Below are 20,341 nucleotides of genomic sequence, written 5' to 3' on the forward strand. Positions count from 1 at the left end.
GAGAGAGAAATACCTTGCAAAAGGTTAAAGGTCTGTTTCTTCGGTGGCTGCAGAGCTGCTGCCTAACACAAGCTCCTGGTTTAGAGAGGCAGACCCTCCCCCAGCTCCAGGGTGGTCTATCCTCATTTATGCATGCACGGTTCTTTGTCCCTACTACCAGCTGTGGTCCCTTCCCCCACCCCCAACAAGCTTATTATAAAAGCCCCTTCCCACTCCTGAGAGCAACGAAGGAGGGTGAACTCATTTTCCCATCTATCTGGGGGAAATTTAATTATAAAGTCAAATCTGGAAGAACAGAGCACAAAATAACCACATTAAATAAAGATAAAAGAGGGCTCTGAACCTGACTGTGAGCCAAAAGAAGAAGAAAAAATAATCACACAAAAAAAATTAGAGTAATTCAGTGAATCATAGATCTAAATACTCTTTTTTTGTCCTCTAGACTCTCAGCCCAACTGAAAGATCTCAGGACAACCAAAGCAAGCATTGAATGAACTCACAGGAATCACCTTTAGAAATCATAAAAAGAGAAGGACTGTGGCAAGCCGTGTATCAAAAACGGTCAAGTTTATAAAGTAAGCACTTTATAAAAGCCAGGCGAATGGACAGATGAACTGAGTCCTGCCTTCTCATTTTACAATAAGAAGCTATGCAGAAAGGAGAGATGAAGGACCCAGCAGAGATTTCTGAACTTTGTAGTGACATGAGCTACAGCAACTGGAATTGAGAGTCCATGAGAAAGACAGACCACAGAACTCCCCTAGGGCCCAAAGTAGCAAGATGGAAGCTAAAATAGTTAAAAATACTTGGTGTTGTTGCCAATTCATGCAGAAGTCTATGGCCAGAAGGAGAACTGAAGCCAAGAATAATCAACTTGCCCCAAAGTCACCCACCAAGTGGGCTGTGGAGATAGTGAGGGCTAGAATCCAGTCCTCTGGACACTTCAGGGCGCTTTCACTGGTCCTGGGTTTGCAGAATGAAAACAAAAACAAACAAACAAAAAAAGACAAAACATCACAGCAGCTCCACAGAGGAGTCAAACAAATTTGATTCGAAACTCTTCAAAAAACCAGATACGGAGCCACCGTGTGTCCAGGTCATTTATTATATGCTTGGGCACTGGCTGAGTTGGCCTCTGACATTCTTTGACCCCAGCCTTCTCTGTTGAGCAATAGACCAGAACGTTCGGGTGTTTATTCAGTGATTCAACTTGATGCACAGAGCACCACAGAATCTCAGGTCAAGAGCTGCACTGGTGCTCCCTGTCTGAGGGACAGCATTCCTCTGAGGGACAGCATTCCTGTTACCTCCCTTGGTCTGTATGCTAGAACCATGTGTCATGGTTTGAATATGAAGTACTGCCCCAAAGGATCATGTGCTGAGGTTTGGTCCCCAGTTGCTAGTGCTATTGGTGATTAGATCACGAGGGTCGGATGATTAACCCACTGAAGAGCTCATAATTGAATGGGCAATAAGGAGATGAGACCTAGATGGATGACATATGTCACTGAGGTGTGCCTTTGAAAGATAGATCTTTTCCTCAGACCATTCTTGCTCTCTTTGCTTCCTGGCCACCATGAGTTGAGCAATCTGGTTCTGCCACGTTTCCTTCTTCCCTGATCTTTGGCTTCTGTTTCTTTATGGCTCAGAAACAATGACCAGCCAACCACGGGCTGAAGCCTCTGAACCTGTGAGCGTAAATCACTTTTCCCTTTAAACTTTTTTTTTAATCACATTTTTCCAGGAAGAATGTTACACAAAAAGAGCTTAATGGATGATTCTTTTTTTTAAAAAAAAAGATTTATTTATTTATTTACTTATTTATCTTATGTATATGAGTACACTATAGCTGTGTTGTGAGCCATCATGTGGTTGCTAGGAATTGAACTCAGGACCTCTGCTCGCTCCAGTCCAAAAATATATTTATTGTTATATGTAAGTACACTGTATCTGTCTTCAGACACACCAGAAGAGGGCACAAGATCTCATTACGGATGGTTGTGAGCCACCACGTGGTTGCTGGATTTTGAACTCAGAACCTTTGGAAGAGCAGTCAGTGCTCTTAACCACTGAGCCATCTCTCCAGCCCTTAATGAGTGATCCTAATAGCCATTAGAAAAGTAAGAAACTTTTATGTCCCTCTACCAAAGGTAGTTAACCCAACAAGGGCCCATATTCTCTAAGCCCCTTCCCTATTTTGTGATGTGACTTTGTCCAAGCCTAGAGATTGCTCAGTGCTACTGGCTAGTCAGTATTAACGCCATACGCTGTGCTCTCACAAATGGCAAAACAGTTACCACCTGTGCTAGGATTAAAAGATGGAGGCCATCTTTGCCATGGCTGCTTGCTAACTCAGTCTGGGTTCTAGGGTACCCTTTTTGCAAAAAAGAAATGGCCTTGCTTGGTCACAAATAAATCTTTTTTTTTTTTTTTTAAAGATTCATCCATTAAGCTCGTTTTGTGTAACATTCTACCTGGAAAAATGTGATTTAAAAAAAAAATTAAAGGGGAAAGTGATTTATGCTCACAGGTTCAGAGGCTTCAGCCCATGGTCTGTTCGCTATTTCTGGGCCATGAAGAAATAGAAGCCAATGGCTTTACTTTTACCTGTGTGGCTTTTTGTGCCACACCAAAATTATTCTTTCAATTTGAGGGCTCGTCCTGGACTTCAACTTCCTTTGGGAGAGCGTTCGGATCCCTTCCCTTGGTGACGTGTCTCATGCCATGCTGTGGTGGTTCTCAGGTGAACTCTACTCTTTATTTACATCAGCCACAACTCCAGAATGAAAAGTTTCTTTACAACAAGAAAAAGGGTTCAGGAAAAACACCAAGGAGACCAGGTAATGTTTGTGTACAGAGCCAAGAACAGCAAAGTCCTCCTTGGTTGTCTGGCCACTCTGGAGGTTGGATGAGAGGTCACAAGACATTTATACAAAGCCGATGTAGAATCCTCATCCATAGCTCAGTCGGTGTCTTTGGTGATCTCTGATGATAAGCCTGCTGATAAGAAGCACCTGACACGGCTTTGCAGACGCCACTGTCGCTTTTCGCCGCTTGCTGCAGCCATGGTCAACCCCACCGTGTTCTTCGACATCACGGCCGATGACGAGCCCTTGGGCCGCGTCTCCTTCGAGCTGTTTGCAGACAAAGTTCCAAAGACAGCAGAAAACTTTCGAGCTCTGAGCACTGGAGAGAAAGGATTTGGCTATAAGGGTTCCTCCTTTCACAGAATTATTCCAGGATTCATGTGCCAGGGTGGTGACTTTACACGCCATAATGGCACTGGCGGCAGGTCCATCTACGGAGAGAAATTTGAGGATGAGAACTTCATCCTAAAGCATACAGGTCCTGGCATCTTGTCCATGGCAAATGCTGGACCAAACACAAACGGTTCCCAGTTTTTTATCTGCACTGCCAAGACTGAATGGCTGGATGGCAAGCATGTGGTCTTTGGGAAGGTGAAAGAAGGCATGAACATTGTGGAAGCCATGGAGCGTTTTGGGTCCAGGAATGGCAAGACCAGCAAGAAGATCACCATTTCCGACTGTGGACAGCTCTAATTTCTTTTGACTTGCGGGCATTTTACCCATCAAACCATTCCTTCTGTAGCTCAGGAGAGCGTCCCTACCCCATCTGCTCGCAATGTCCTGTAATCTCTGCTCTCACTGAAGTTCTTTGGGTTCCATATTTTCCTCATTCCCCTTCAAGTCTAGCTGGATTGCAAAGTTAAGTTTATGATTATGAATAAAAACTAAATAAGAAAAAAAAAAAAAAAAAAAGAAGCACCTGACACAAACACCACCCTTCAAAGGAATCGATCAGATTGACTAAGCATTGGAAGTCAAAGTGAGAGAAACCTACATTATGGGGATGGAGGATCTCTGAAGGGTTAACACTCACGAAACCCAGATGGGAAACAATGTATCAAAAAGGAGAAGCAGATTTTTTTTTTCAGACAGGGAAACCAATTCCTCTAGCTGGCCCAGAGATTCCCCCACCCTGTTGACTATACCTCTCCTGCTATTAGGGAGAGATTGAACAATGTGAAAGAGACCTCCAAGACCCAAGCTCAACAACCTACCTATGTCAACGCCACTCTCTAGACATGGATTCTCTCTTTGTGCCCTCCCCAGACTGTTCCCTGGAGAGCCTGGGACACTTTGAAACATGTTTAGAGGAAGAGAAAACACTGGGTTTGGTTAAGCCCTACACTTTGGTAGACTTTATGATACCCAGGCAGTGCCCCTCTAATTACACAAAAGCATTACACAAGATGTGGTTTGAATATGTGAATGTTTGAATGTGGCGTGGCCCACAGGAAGTGGCAATATTAGGAGGTGTGATCTTGTTGGAGGAAGTGTGTCACTGTGTAGGTGGGCTTTGAGGGCTCCTAGTGCTCAAGCTCCCCTCCTGCCCCACCCCCAGTGCAGAAGAAGTAGTCTCCTGGCTGCCTTCAGTTCAAGATGTAGAACTCTCATCTCCTCTGGAGCCATGTCTGTCTGCAGGCTGCCATGCTTCCTGCCATGATGATAATGGACTGAACCTCTGCAATTGTAAGCCAGCCCTAATTAAATGTTTGTCTTCATAAGACTTGCCTTGGTCATGGTGTCTCTTCATAGCAATGGACACCCTAACTAAGACACGAGGTTACCAAAGTTTTAAGTCAGGGTTAACTATTTTTAACAAGTGGTTTTCTAAGGGTCTTAAGTTCTAGCCAGCATAGAAGGTCACAGATTTGTGTGTTCTCAGCCCATGCCCTGTTTGGATGGGACAAATTGACATTAAGGTCACTTCCCTGTTGTCTCAATATGTTCCCAGAGCAACAGCGCCACCTACGAGTGTTAGGCACACCTGCACTCCTTTTGCTTCTTTCCTGGGTTCCTTTTCTAACCCCTGCCTTTATCTATGAGCAGAGGAGAAATTGAAACAGGATCCAGATGACTGTACTCGGCATTTTCTATTTACAACTGGTGGTAAGACATACGGACTCCCTTTTTTGAGGTTGAGACCATGGAATTCCTCCCTCTGCTTATTTGCTTTGTTCTTTTGAGGCCCAAATACTCAAGCCATGTGGACTATCTCCCCCTGTAGCTGTGCTAACCTAACTCTGGTGATTGTTTTAAAGAGAAGGGAGTAGCATCCATATTTAACCTGGGAGATGGATGGATCCCACAGAGACTAGTTCCCTGGTAGGGGGTGGGGTCATTTTATCATGGATTCCCCCACACCACAATAAAAAAGTAACTATGTTACTTTGTCACCTTCTTGACTAGTGACCTCATCGAGGTGGTAACAGCTATGTGACTTAGCTGCCATCCTGAGTGATGTCATCAAGATGGCATAAACCATGCCATCTGACCTCCATCTTGGTTAGTAACATCATCAAGATGAAGATGACCAAATGACTTCACCACCCATAAAACTTCCTGCCAAGGCTGAGTCCTCAGACAATCACCTCCATCCCTAGAACTTCCTGTGCCATGTCCCCGTCCTCTTCCCCATTTTTTTTTTCTTTTTTCTTTTTACCTTCCTGGATGCCTAATGGAATCGTGGAAATGGGAGACCTAGAGACGACTCCAGCATGGACTCTCATGGCCAAGGTCAATGCATTTTTTTTTTCGTCAGACTAGGGAGACAATACCTTACCGCCACAGTGGGTTGTTTTGGTTGGGGTTTGCACGATACATTTGCTGGCTTTCAGAGGGCATTTAAGGTTTCCCCAGCTATGTGCCGCCAGCACTAGCCAGCTACAAAACGGAGCAGACACTGAAGGAACTAGACTTGGAAAGCACCTATACATTTACAGCAGCCCAGGGAGAACCATGGAAAAGCACAGATTCCAACTGGCACTGAAGGGTGATTGCCAGAGCAACTGAAGGGTGATTGCCAGAGCATGGCTCCCACAGCTGGAGGCAAAGGGGATTCAGCCTGCAGCATGGGAGGCTGGAGATGAGGATGGACTGTGGTTTGTATTAGGGCCTTCTCTTCCTGCCTGGCATCTCCACGCTTAGTTTTCTCTGATGAAGATAGAGTTTTTACCCTTCGTGAGACCCCTTTACTCCGTGTTTATTGTCTGCTTCTTCACATCAAGTCCCGGGCACCTTGCTTCTGTTTTGACTTCCCACTTACAGTGACATTGACAGGCTACAGAAGAAGACCAATTGATGACATACATCCCTTTCCAAGAATTCCAGCCTCACAGCTTTAACGGAGCCTCCTTCGCTGAGTCAGCGGGAGGTTGCAAACATCCCCGTGAAGATGTTTTATTGTGTTATTTCTGCTTTCCTCAGCCTGCTCCTTGCCAAAGCACATCATTCCCTGGATTGTGCAAAGCACAAATAGAAAATTTTTTGACTATACTGTGTTTTAAGGTGGTATTGCACCCTCTGAGCCTCTAAGCCAGTGGCTCTCAACTTTCCCAATGCTGCAACCCTTTAATAAAAAAAAAAACCCAGTTCCTCATGTTGTGGTGATCCCCCAACCATAAAATTATTTTATTTCTACTTCATAACTGTAATTTTGCTACTGTTATGATTCATAATGTAAATATTTTTGGAGATAAAGGCTTGCCAAAGGAGTTGCAACCCACAGGTTGAGAACCACAGCTCTAAGCCAAACAATTACTGACTTTAGAATTCCAGCTGTGCCTGCTTATGAAACATCATCACAGCTGGCCTTGTTGATTATTGATAAAGATTGCAATGCCTGGGATGTTTTTTTTTTCCAGAATGGGTAAAAGTTGGAAAGTCTGAAGCAAGCCATAAAGGTTTGAGCAAGTGGCATAAAGGTATATAAAAGATGAGGCTTTATATACGATATTAACACATCTAAGGTCAAAGTTCAACATATTGCTGTCAAAACCCTGCTTAACTGTATGTCAAAGCAATGCTTATTTTAAAGTGGTTGGATTTTGCCCCAGCTTTATCTTAATATCACACCATGAATAAAAGTACCAGGTTGCTGTAGTCAACCTTCTGGGGTTTCAGCGCCATTTTTGGAGGCCTAGACTGATGTGGTTAGAGGGATTGAAAGGGGAGAATATTTTACCTTGTCTTCTGAGGTCAACTAGGCCCCCCGGGACGGTGGGGCACCTCTAAAATGTCCTGTAAGTGTTCAAGAAGCCCATGAAGACCCCAGCTCTAACCAAGTGTTCAAAGAAGAAGGTCAACAGAAGAAATCTTTCCCCTGTGCCTTCAAGTGAGACCACAGCTATGCAAGGTCTCTAACTCCTCTCCGCGATGGAACAACTGGTTAAAGGAAGGCTGAAGGGGCCCGAGGTTCCTCTCAAGCCCACGTGAGTCCTGAGGACCAGGTCCTCATCTGGCCTTGGCAGTTAAAGAGGGGGAAGTGACTAATGTTGGCCAACTTTGTGGTGGTAACATCCAGCAGGAAAGTACAGGCAGCCACTAAAATGATGGGCATGTTCCCTCCACAGTCCAAGGGGTCACACTGCCTACATAGGGGGCGTTGTCTAAAACAGCCATCTCTCTCTGAGGATTCTCTTCTTGATAAGACAAATGCTGCCCAGGAGTGAGCCCAGACCTCAGCTCCCCGCAGCAGCTGCCTCCAGCCAGGAGAGACAGGCCCACTACTGTTTAACCTAAGAAGGAAGTGAGAGCTAAGGTTCTTTTCTCTGCCTCTCTAAAAGCTACTGGGGGGAAAGCAGGGGACTCATGCTGATTCCAACTGTTCCAAAAGCTACTGAGGGGCCTCCAAGCAGATCCTGGGCCCATCACTCTGCAGAGCAGCCTTGGAGGGAAAGGGGAACAGGGAAGGATTCAAAGCTGGATGCTTTTGTGAGCCCAATAAGAGATTCTAATGGACTTGGCAAGTGCTCTAATATTACCAGGTAATAATAGAATAAACCTAGAAATGGTTTATTCTATTATTGCAAAGGCAATCGTATAAACTATATAAATATATGGACACAAGGAGACTAGCAATGCATTTTAAAATTGGAATTATTAATATTATTTTGTGTGTGTATGTGTGTGTGTATATAGGTCAGAGACAACTGTGTGCAGTCAGTTCTTTCTACCTTTTTGTGGGTTTAGAGGATTTGAACTCGGGTCACGAGAATTGCTCAGCAAGCATTTTACCAACTGAGCTCTCTTAGTGGCCCAATATTGTTTTAAAGATTCTTCAATATTGAAGAAATGGGTAGGGATTTTTAAAAATGCTAGGATAAAAGGAAAATGAAAATTAACATAGCAAAAAAAAAAAAAATCTGGAGGATTCCGCAAGGAAAAGAGGAAAGTTTAGAGCTATTAGGGTTTTGGGTTTAAAAAAAAAAAATCAAAGGGTAGGAGTGAGGGCCCAGTGGATAAAAGCACTTATCATAAGTCTGGATGGCCTGAATTTGATCCCATGAACCTGTGTGAAGGTGGAAGGAGAGAATCAATTTACACGCATTATCATCTCCAAGTCCCAAGTGTGGCAACATGCCTGCATGTCTGTGTGCATACATACACTAAATAAATAGATGTAAAAACACTTATATGCCAATAAGTCTGAAAATCTGGACTGAAGGGGTATTCTTATAGACACATATGGCCTACCAAAATTTAAACAAGAAATATAAAACCTCAACTAGATAGTAATTAAAAATAATAAAAATAAAGCAATTACCATATATGTGCAAAATCTGCAACAAATACTTGCATGGTAGACCATAGAAGAGTTGGACCTGGAATGAATCCCACTATCTACAACTTCTTGACAGAGTTGGGGAAAAAAAAAAGAAAGTTGAGAAAAAGTCAATCTGAAACTGAAACTACTACAGGAAAATGTAGGGCAAACATTTCAGGATATAGCTATAGGCAATGACTTCCCCAACAGGATGCTGTTGGCTCAAGAAATGAGCCACACCAAACTAAGATGCTCTCCACAGTGAAGGGAGCCAGGAACAACCGAGAAGACACGCTACACAATAGGACATCTGCAAGCTAGTCATCTGACCCAGGAGTAATATGTCAAACACACACCACTCAAAGACTAATCAGGAAAGGACAGATCATACAGTCGGAGGATGGGCAAATGAGCTGTCTAGATGAGTCTCAAGAAGAAAGAGCACAAGTAGCCAATGGGTAAGTGAGAGCTTCTCACAGCTTTAGCCATTAGGGGAAGGCAAACCCAAGCCAGTGATGAGGTTTCTTCTCATGCCTGTCAGAATGGCTGTCAAGAAAGCAGGGTTCCCCCAGAGCCTCCACTTAGTTGTGGGTTTTGAGAGCCTTGCCTCCCCCGCCCCCCGTTCCATCTTTATACATGAAAAAAGAGGTACCCACCTTCCATCCCTGGACCCTCTGAGGGGCTTCCAGCAGTACCATATTGGAGCAGAGTGGCTGGCAGCTCATAATCTCTGTGTTCCCTTAGACCCTCGGGAAGTGCGGGAGGGGGGGGGTGTAGGGAAGAATTCGCCATCTTAGCGTATACAAGTGCCACTCACTGGTGGTACTGACTTGCTCCACTATACATTTCTTTACAGTAAGATACTAACTGCTTAAGAAATGAAGATGAACCAGGCGGTGGTGGCACAGGTTTTTAGTCCCAGTACTCTGGAGACAGAGGCAGGCAGGTCTCTGAGTTTGAGGCCAGCCTGGTCTACAGAGTGCCAGGATAACCAGGGCCACACAGAGAAACTCTAACTAACAAACAAACAAGCAAGCAAGCAAACACAACAATAAAAAAGATGTTTTGATCCAGCCATTTAGCAAGTAAAAAGGATGTTTGCTTTGTTTTGTTTTGTTTTGTTGTGAGACAGGGTTTCTCTGTGTAGCCCTGGCTGTCCTGGAACTCACTTTGTAGACCAGCCTAGCCTCAAACTCAGAAATCCATCTGCCTCTGCCTCCCAAGTGCTGGGATCAAAGGTGTGCGCCCCCATCACCCGGCTCAAAAAGAAATCATTGATAAGAGCATCCTTAGTAGTGAATTTATCAAAGAAACCTGTGTGAAGCCTACACAATGAAAATCATAAAATGTGGGAAAAGCTGAAGCAACAGAAGAGTGACTCCACAGGCCAGAGGACCAATATTGTTAGAGATTGTAGGCTCGAAAAATGCCCATGAAGTCTGTCAAACCTCAACCACATTCTTAGGAAGAAAAATTTAGGAATTTAGAAGCTAAGTCTAAAAATTCATATGGAAATGAAAACAAAAAAGCCAAAGCCTAGAACAATTGGAATCACTCTAAATAAAGATGAAATTGGAATACTTATGCTGTCCAATCAAGACAGCTGGCATTGGTCATGGTAAGAACATACCTATAATTCCAGCAGAAGGCTGAGGCAGGAGGATTACCAGTTTAATTAAGTCCACCATTGGCATCACCAGAGATTGTTTCTTTTGAAAAGCGGGAGGGGAGGTAATTACTTTTTTTTTTTTTTAAACAAAGGAGAGCCATCAAGATGCTCAACAGCTGGAAAAGGCACTTGTAATCAAGCCAGCAACCGTATACGATTCCTGGAACCCGCATGGTAGAAGGAGAGACTGTGACAAGCTGTCCCCTGACCTCCACACGTACATCATAGCATGTGTCTCCTCCCTCCCCAATAAATAAATATAATAACAAAATCTAGTTTTTTTCTACAAAGGTTTAAGGGCAAACTAATGTATAGAAAATAATGTTTATATATAATTGACTCTACGACAATTGAAAACAAAATATAAAAGTGAATCTCCACCCTTAACTCACACCTTAAACATAAAATTAACTTGAAGTGGATTGCTGGGCAGTGGGCATGGGGGAATAAAGAGAGTGGGAAAAAACCCGCATCCTGCCAGGGTTCCTGTGCTCTGTGTGGGCAGATTCGGAAGGACTGCCACTCGCTTTTCACGTGGCCCTGGGTGGGTGTCTGGCTGTGGGAAGCCATGGACCCCAGCTTGCTGGGGTGTGGACAAGGGGCAGTTCTAGGAAACAGGTTCTCAGTCTTGGGCATCCCAGACACCGCTGGACACCATGGAAGAGCTGAGGACAAAGGGGACAGAGGGAGGAGAGGGCACGGAAAGAGGGGGTGCTGGGGGGGGTTCCCACGTGGGTGAGAGTCCTTGGTCTGGTCCATGGCTGGAGTGCATGAAAGCCTTCTGGTGAGAGGTTAGACACAGCTCTTTAGGGAAAAGCCTATACCATCATTCAATCACGGCAGGCCTTGATGAGCAGAGACAGTCTATGGTTTTAGAGCTTTATTGTAGAGAGGCAGGGAGAAAGAGAGAAGGTAGAAAGAGAGGCCAGCCATGGCCACGTGGAGAGAGGTGGGAAGGGAGAGAGAGAAGGAGGGTTAGAGATGAGAGTAAGAAAGGTGAGAGCTTAACGAGAGTGAGGAGGGGCCAAGCAGCCCCTTTTAAAGTGGGCTGGGCGATCTTGCTGTTGCCAGGTAGCTGTGGGGAGGAGCATACCTGTCCAGGAGAGACATGATCAAACACCTTCTGTTCCATACAGGTGGAAATCACCACCCATCCAACATTATACAACTCCTGGAAAAGATTAGCATAAGATTTTAGTGGCATTATACACTTCCACTCTTTTTTTTTTTTTTCCAGCTGGGCGTGGTGGCACACGCCTTTAATCCCAGCACTTGGGAGGCAGAGGCAGGTGAATTTCTGAGTTCGAGGCCAGCCTGGTCTCCAGAGTGAGTTCCAGGACAGCCAGAGCTACACAGAGAAACCCTGTCTCGAAAAAACAAAAAACAAACAAACAAAAAAAAGATTTTAGTGGCACATGGCTAAGTAAACATTTGTTCAATGGGCAAAAATTCAAGGACCATAAATACAAAGAATAATGAATAGTACATCATCAAAACTTATTTTTTTTCTTTAAGACATATTAGTATAAATTAAGATAGAAGCCTCAAGCTTAAAGAATACATTTTATATCTGACAGACACGGATGGTGGAGAAGAAATAAGAACCACTCACATCTCATTAGCATAGCAAATAATCCAATGAAATTGAAGGCACACTTGAACAGATACCTCATCAAGGAAGATAAACAGATGGCAAAGAAGCACATGAAAAGACACTCTTCTTATTAAGCATTGATGAAATGCAAATTAAAACAATAATGAGATACTGCTATCTACCTGCCAGAATGGTTAAAATTAAAAATGCCAATCATACCAATGGTGCCAGTGAGGATATAAATAAAAGGAATTCCCACCCATTGATAATGGGATCATAAAGTGGGATAAGCAGTCTGGAAAAGAGTCAGTTTCATAAAATGATAAATATGTTCCTATGGTGACTGTTAATCTGCATTGTCAACTTGACTCAATCTCCAATCACCTAGGAGATGTCAATAATGTCACTACTTAGGAACCAGTCTTCAACATATGTGCCTTGCCACATCCTCTCAGGGATCCAGGAATGGACCTTACTGGGGCATCAAGGGAATTAAGAAAAGATAAACAGACACACAGAGACACTGAAATACTGGGATCAGGTGGTCTGGGCTCTCGGATCGGGAAAGCACGGCACTCTGGACGTTCTGTGTGTTTATCGGATAGGGTTGGTTGAACAGAGAGGTGAGATTATTGCACACAGCTGAACAGGGAGGAGAACTATTACAGAGCTATAAACCAGGAAGCAGGGTTTATGGTCTACAGCTGAGTGAGGACACAGGTTGGCTAATCTCCGTTGGTGCCATCTCCTTGGCAGGCAGGAAGTCTTTAGGCTGTAAACATTCTTTCTCTACCCTGTGCTAGTCTTTCATCACTGTGACAAACACCCACAGGATGTATTTTTTCATTATTATTTACTTATTGGTTTTATGAGATAGGGCATCACTAAGTGGACTCTGAGTTTAAAGAAATCTATAGGCAGCCTTCGCCGCGCCGCCGCCGCTCTCCAACGCCAGCGCCGCCTCTCGCTTGCCGAGCTCCAGCTGAAGGAGAAGTGGGGTAAGTAAGGAGGTGTCCATACCATGGCTCGTACAAAGCAGACTGCCCGCAAATCCACGGGTGGTAAAGCACCCAGGAAACAACTGGCTACAAAAGCCGCTCGCAAGAGTGCGCCCTCTACTGGAGGGGTGAAGAAACCTCATCGTTACAGGCCTGGTACTGTGGCACTCCGTGAAATCAGACGCTATCAGAAGTCCACTGAACTTCTGATCCGCAAGCTCCCCTCAGGACTTCAAAACAGATCTGCGCTTCCAGAGTGCAGCTATTGGTGCTTTGCAGGAGGCAAGTGAGGCCTATCTGGTTGGCATTTTTGAAGATACCAATCTGTGTGCTATCCATGCCAAACGTATAACAATTATGCCAAAAGATATCCAGCTAGCACGCCGCATACGCGGAGAGCGTGCTTAAGAGTCCACTATGAGGGGAAACATTTCATTCTCAAAAAAATTTTTTTCCTCTTCTTCCTGTTATCAGTAGTTCTGAATGTTAGATATTTTTTCCATGGGGTCAAAGGTACCTAAGTATATGATTGCGAGTGGAAACATAGGGGACAGAATCAGGTATTGGCGTTTCTCCACGTTCATTTGTGTGTGAATTTTTAATATAAATGCAAGATGAAAAGCATTAATGCAAGCAAAATGTTTCAGTGAACACATTTCAACAGTTCAACTTTATAACAATGATAAATAAACCTGTTAAAATTTTCTGGACAATGCCAGCATTTGGATTTTTTTAAAAAAATAAGTAAATTTCTTATTGACGGCAACTAAATGGTGTTTGTAGCATTTTTATCACACAGTAGATTCCATCCATTCACTATACTTTTCTAACTGAGTTGTCCTACATACAAGTACATGTTTTTAATGTTGTCAGTCTTCTGTGCTGTTCCTGTAAGTTTGCTATTAAAATACATTAAACTAAAAAAAAAAATCTATAAAATCATTAAAGGAGGCTCTGAAGCTGGGCAGCAGCCGTGATGAGTATCACCTGTACTTTGGGCTGGTGTGCACTCTCTATCTGGGGTGAGTCGACCTATATGTTGCTTCCACCCGGGGAAAGTCTTGTCATACAACAAGGGGAAACCTTCATGCCATTTCATAGAGGGATAAGAGTAAAGGCTAGAGAAATTAAGTGATGAGTAGTGGCTACGCTCAAGATACATTGTATCTTACATGAATGAAAATTTCAAAGAATAAAGAAATTTAAAAAAACCAAAAACTCCATGGGGATTCCTATCGGAGATACCCCAGCCGGAGAGGCTTCTCAATAAAACAACAGCAGATGCCAGAGAGGATGTGAAGACAGGAGAATCCTCCTATCCTGTGGGAATGAAAATCAGTCCAGCCGCTATGGCAATTCATATGGAAGTGTCCCCAAACTGTAAAAACAGACCGACCATGCGGCCCCGATATGCTGTATATACCCAAAGGATTCTAAACCACCATATCACAGAGACCCATACATAGCTCCTTTGTTATGGCAATATCTTAGTTTGCTCTCTGTTGCTGTGACTTAAAAAAGAAAATAACTAACTGTAGTCAACCCTTTCCTGCCCAGTTACAGTCATGAAGGTAAGTCTAGGCAGGAACTCAAGGCAAGACCAGAGGCAGAAACCAGCCAAGAAACCGGCTTACTGGCTAGCTCTTCAAGGTTTTCTCAGCTTGCTTTTTTTAATACCCTCAGGACTAACTGAGGATATCATTGCCCACAGTGGGGTGAACCCTCTCATACCAATCACCAATCAGAAAAAAAAAATGCTCACACTCACAGGCCAATCTGATAGCAGTGTATTCTCAATTGAGGGTCCCTCTTCCCAGATGATCCTAGCTCGTGTCAAGTTGGCAAAAGCAAACAAACCCACCAAAAAAAAATCCCTAACCATCACAGGTAATAGTCACAATAGTTAAGTTATGGAATCAGCCTAGATGTCCATCAACAGATGAAAGACCAAGACAGACACATGCAGAGATTTATTTACCCATAAAGAAGAATGAAATTATGTCATTTTCAGGAATGGAACTGGAGATCATCAGATTAAATGGGATAAGCTAAATTCAGAAAGACAGATATCATGTGTGTTTTCAAATATGCATAATCTAGATTAAAAAAAAAAGACGAAAGTAGAAATGCATCCGGGAAGAAGGGTACAGCAGAGGGGGAGGAGGGGCAGCGAGAGGGATGGGGCAGCCAGAGGGATGGGGCAGCAAATGGGCAGAGCAGAAAGATGGGGTAATGGGGATTCGGATACAGACAAAACACATAATGCCAAAGTATACACTAATAAATAAAAGAGAAAACCAAACAAATACAAAACCGAGAGTTTCCTTATTCCTTCTGTCATGGAAGAACACAGGGAGAGGACACATGTGAGCCATAAGTACACGATTTTCATTGAATAAAAATTTAAAAACAAACGAAAACTATATCGAGACTCCCAACCTCACTACTGTTAGGAAGTCTACCATCAAGGAAAAAAAAATAGATGCTAGCAAAGACCTGGGGTCAAGAGAGCCCATTGTACATTGTGGGAATGTAAATTAGTCCAGCCACCTTGGTGAATCTGCTAGTCCCTTGCTTGATCTTGAACTTCCCTGCCTACAAAACTGTGGAGTAAGTTGGCACCACACTTGTGGTGCAGATCGGCATTTCTACCTTGTATCATTTCTTCTGCCTAAAGGACTCTATTGAACACTTCTCCTATTGATTGGTTAAAGGCATGATAGTATGAGGTTCCTCAATGCTGAGCCTTTCCTAGCCCCTGATTCTCCTCTCTCCTGCTTAGATCCCATCAGCACAGGACAGTGAGTTATAAGATCTACTCGTGCACTAACCAGGCTAGCTCCCATCCCAGAGCACTGGCTGAAATACACATTTCACATCTACACAGAGATTTGCTTTCAGGATCGAGGCTGGGGCACAGGTAGGGCAAGAGAGGAGTTTGGGGGAGGGGGCACAAGTAACCTTACTTTCTCAGACATAGAGCCTGAGACTGGGTGACTCCTTGTTTTGGGGTGCATGTATGTACCTTGGTTATTTCAATCTGGTGAGTGGCTGACCCAGTTCAAGGTGTATAAGGATGGTTCCAGTTGTAATGTAGGTTTAAAACACATTACTCCCAAACATAGTGAATGCTCCATGCCAGGAACATACAGTAGATGCTAGCAGAGGTGCCTTTGGTCTCAATATGGCTGAAGAAAATGCTGGGTCATTTGACTGTGTAGGAAGCTGTAGGAAGTTGGGGTAGAAATGGAGGCGGAACAGGAATCTAGGACAGAAGGAGAGATGGGGAGAGTGACAGAAGGGAGCAAAGAAGAGGAAGCCACAGGCCTGTCCCTGTCAGTATCTCTCAATTCCCCATCCTACATCAAGCAATCCTTTGCTCTAAGGTGTAACCATGAGGTTCAGGGCAATGGAGTGCCTGCATGATTGACAGGCTGATGGTGGCTCATGGAACAGCTGCTGTGAGTTTGCTCAAGATAACGGGCATTGGTGCAGGTCTGGAGCACTGTGGGAAACTACTCAGCTGGCTTCTCTCCTAAATTCCTTTCTTGTGCTCCTCCAGGCTGGGAAGGCCCTTCAGCTGTCTCCTTCTGCCCAGCCCAGGGGAACCTACCTCCATGTCCACCTTCCTTGGCCTTGAGAAAGGAGCGCTATCCTCCCCTCCCCCAACTCACAGCTCCATTTTCTGGTATTTGGTGTTTACTATTCTTTAAGGTTCAGCAGTGGTGTCCTGCAGTAGTTACCTCCAGATTGAAACACGCCATCCTGCAGCGAAACGCCTTAAGGATGAAGTTGAAAGACTCAAAACAGCTTCAGGAAGTCCCTGAAACTGAAATATGTTCACTGGGCTCCTCCCTTCCAAGAGTAAACAATAAAGACCAGCTGAGTGTTTGCTCTCTGAGAGGATGTGCGGCAGAGACTGAGAGGAGCCCAGCTACCTGGGAGAAGACACAGAGACCAGCAGAACTGCCTGGAAGAGATTCAGACCCACTAAACCTCCTGAAAAGAGCATCCTCCGACCCCTGAGCTGTCTGCAGATGAGCAGTGTTGTGCAGTGAGCTCCAGGTTCCCAGATTTTGTGAGCTGGGGTGAACTCTGGTGATGTAGCTCTCTTTGTGTCATTTCTGTTCCTAGAAGTAACCTTTCATTCATGTTCCTTCAAGTAACCCCAATAAAACTTATTGCTTCACCAAGCTGGGTGTGTTATCACCTGTACTTTGGGCTGGTGTGCACTCTCTATCTGAGGTGAGTCGACCTATATATATGTTGCTTCCACCCAGGGAAAGTCTTGTCACACAACAAGGGGAAACCTTCATGGCATTTCATAGAGGGATAAAAGTAAAGGCTAGAGAAATTAAGTGACATGCCCAAGGTGACCCAGCAATTTGTCAAATTTATGTAAAATTGAGACCAACTGTAGTTTCCCAGTCCTGTCTGGGATGGCTTGTCAGTACAGAGCCATGAAGTCTATGCATTGTGTATCATGATTCTTCGCCTGAGATCTTCGTGCAGGCCCTGGGTCCTCCCTGCAGGCTGACTACGTGACTCTTTCAGCTCTGAGTGACTATGACTTGTGGTAGAGGCTCCTCAGCTTCCCAGACACTGGTGCCCAAGTACCCAGAGTGCTTCAAACCTGCAGGATCCGCTCATGTCTGCGGATGGAGTGTCTGTTAATGAATGGCGACGTCGTCATCATAAATATTGATGGATTGAGACTCCAGCTCAGTCTGGACCTGAAGTCGGGACTTTGGCCAAGGAAGGCAAAGAAGAATAATTTGAACCCCTATGTAGACAAATCTGTGATTGACTCAGGGCATGGGGTACCTCTCTGTTGTCATGGTGACTCTTAGGGGGGCAGGGAGAAAAGGCGGTTCTTTAACAGCATCCCAGACATCAGGGCTCTGAAGTAACAGCCCTTTTAAAATTGAATCATATTAATAAGCTCTAGCCAAATGCACAAGCCTCTTTTTTTTTCTTTAGATGCATTATTAACTTGGCTAGAAATAAGTCCTCATAAGTGCAAATGTCCATCCAGAAAGAATACCACTTCCAGTGTGGGATAATAAAGATACATGCCACTCAGCAAACTGGCAGTCCTGGTGCATAAAGGGAAACCAAGGAAAGTAGATATGCATGAATCCTTTCCTCCTCCTCCTCCTCCTCCTCCTCCTCCTCCTCCTCCTCTTCCTCTTCCTATCCCTCCCCACCCTTTTATGGGCATCTTTTGAAGTTTTGGAGAGGTCTCACCTCTCCCTGAGATGTTGTGGGGTAATGCTCAATGAACACTGCTCAGACATGGGTTTAAGCCAATGGGAAGTCATCCCGTTGGGTAATCAGGATCCCAGCTTGGGCCCAGGACTTTCTCAGGGTGAGCTTTGAAGCACAAAGAACATGTTCTGGGTTAATGTACTTCAGTTAACAAGGACTGTGAGCCAGAAGTGGAACTACAGAAGCCAAAAAGCAAGGTTAGTACATTTTTAGACTTTCTCGGAACTACGGACTTTGATGGACTAGGCCTTTGTAGTTTTTGGCAGGTGGTTCTGTCTACGTGCTGAGACTTACAGCCTGAATGGTACTTCCATCATGGAGGCAGTTGTGCTAAGGTCTGGGTCCCTGTTACTGAGGGGCTATCAGCAGCTAATGGTCCCCTGAGGGAAGGGCCATCATTCTCTTTGGTAGTGTAGCCACTGATAAGAAGCTCGTGCCCCAGTCAGTAACTTCCCAGCTTGCTCATGCTAGCAGGCCTAACTAAACTCGCGCACACACACACACACACACACACACACACACACACAATGATGAAGGAATGGGAGAAGACTTGGGAAAAAGAGAAGTTTCATGAATAAAAGGAAGAGGGGATGAGAGGGATTTGACATGATGGGACTAAAATTCATCATATGTGTTTCAAATTATCACCAAACAAAACATCATTCAAAAGGAAATTTACCCCTTTCTCCCTCCATCTCCTCATTTACTCATTCAGATAGTTATTCATCAAACAATTTATGTTTACTGGCATCAAACATGGCCAAATACAGCCTCTGTTTTCATATAATCTAGCCTTTGTTCTTCACCCAAAGTTTGGTTCCTGTATTAGGCAGGGTTCTCTAGAGAAACAGAACTTATTGAATGAATATATATATACATATACACTTATAAAATATACATGTATACACATATACATATGTATATATGCATATATATGCACACACATATGTGTATATGTATGTGTGTGTGTGTGTGTGTTTTTTTTTTTTTAGAATGGCTTACAGGCTTTGGTCCTGCTCGTCCAACAAAGGCTGTCTACCAATGGAAGGTCCAAGAATCCAGTAGTTGTTCAGCCCACAAAGCTGATGTGTCAGCTGGTCTTTAGTATACATCACAATCCCAAAGAAGTAGGCTCTAAAGCCAGTGAAGGAATGGACTTGCCAGTGCGAGAGAGCAAGCAAAGAGCCAGCCTTCTTCCATGTCCTTTATAGGCTACCAGTAGAAGGTGTGGCCAAGATTAAAGATGGATCTTCTCACTTCAAAAGGTCCAGATTTAAAAGCTGGCCTTCCTACTTCAAATGATTTCATTAAGAAAAAAAAATCCTTCACAGGTGGACCCAGCTGCTTGGGTTTTAGTTAATTCCAGATGTGGTCAAGTTGACAACCAAGAACAACCATCATAGTCTCTGTTAAAAACACCATCTCCCTCACTTCTCATGAGCCTGGCTAAGGCACTCCACACACCCTACACATACAGGATGCTTGCTCTGTATTCTTAAGTAGAATCCCAAAGGCTTCCTCAAAGCTCAAAGCTCAAAGCTCCCCTCTTTTACGTGGCCGGCCTTTCCATCTCTGAGATGGACAGCAGATTGGAGCTGATTAGCTGAAATCTCCATATCTGATCTAAAGTCGCTCCACAGCTGATCAAAGTCTTTCTACCACATATACCACAGGAAACTCTTTGAGGTAAAGTGATCATAACCCAAAGGCTTCTGGTCAGATCTCAAATGTGTTGAATAATGACTACATGCAGGCAAGAGGGATTCATGAGTGTGTTATTTTCAGAACTGTGTGGCTGGGTCTGGGGAGATGGATCAGCTGGTAAAGTACTTAACATGAGGATCTGAGTTTGATCCCTAGAGCCCATGTGAAAAGGTGGGTATGACAGCATGTGCCTGAACTCGGAGTGCTGGGGAGGCAGAGGCAAGCAACCCCCCTGAACCCATCGGCCAGCTAATCTAACCTACTACTTGATGAGCTCCAGGGCAGTGAGAATCCATGGTTCAAAATTTAAAAAGAAAAAATATAGATGAAACCTGAGGACCAACACCCAAGATTGTCTGCTGGGCTCTATATGAACATTCACATACATGCACCTGCATGTTCATGCATGCACAATACATGCACATTCTTTCTATATCTTGTTCCTCTATTTCTGCCCCCCAAATTGTGATATTACCCACG

General features: G+C 44.2%; 1 protein-coding gene, 1 long non-coding RNA gene and 2 pseudogenes across 2 annotated transcripts in view; 3 read left to right on the top strand and 1 right to left on the bottom strand.

The window, feature by feature from the left end:
* Pxylp1 (2-phosphoxylose phosphatase 1) overlaps positions 1 to 96 on the bottom strand; it is a 69,353-nt gene extending 69,257 nt beyond the window's left edge. The window contains exon 1 of the mRNA XM_006511138.3: positions 14 to 96. The gene's annotated coding sequence lies outside the window, so the exon portion shown is untranslated. The remainder of the gene's footprint in view (positions 1 to 13) is intronic.
* Gm10123 (predicted pseudogene 10123) lies at positions 3,023 to 3,762 on the top strand (annotated as a pseudogene).
* Positions 4,514 to 6,970, top strand: Gm51657. Its single transcript, XR_003948078.1, has 2 exons — positions 4,514 to 4,553; positions 5,274 to 6,970. It is a non-coding gene; the product is annotated as a predicted gene, 51657 (long non-coding RNA).
* A 5,843-nt stretch (positions 6,971 to 12,813) lies between these two features.
* Gm8524 lies at positions 12,814 to 13,505 on the top strand (annotated as a pseudogene).
* The last annotated feature ends 6,836 nt before the right edge of the window (positions 13,506 to 20,341 follow it).

Source organism: Mus musculus, chromosome 9 (assembly GCF_000001635.26).
Source record: "Mus musculus strain C57BL/6J chromosome 9, GRCm38.p6 C57BL/6J".
NCBI classification, from domain to species: domain Eukaryota; kingdom Metazoa; phylum Chordata; class Mammalia; order Rodentia; family Muridae; genus Mus; species Mus musculus.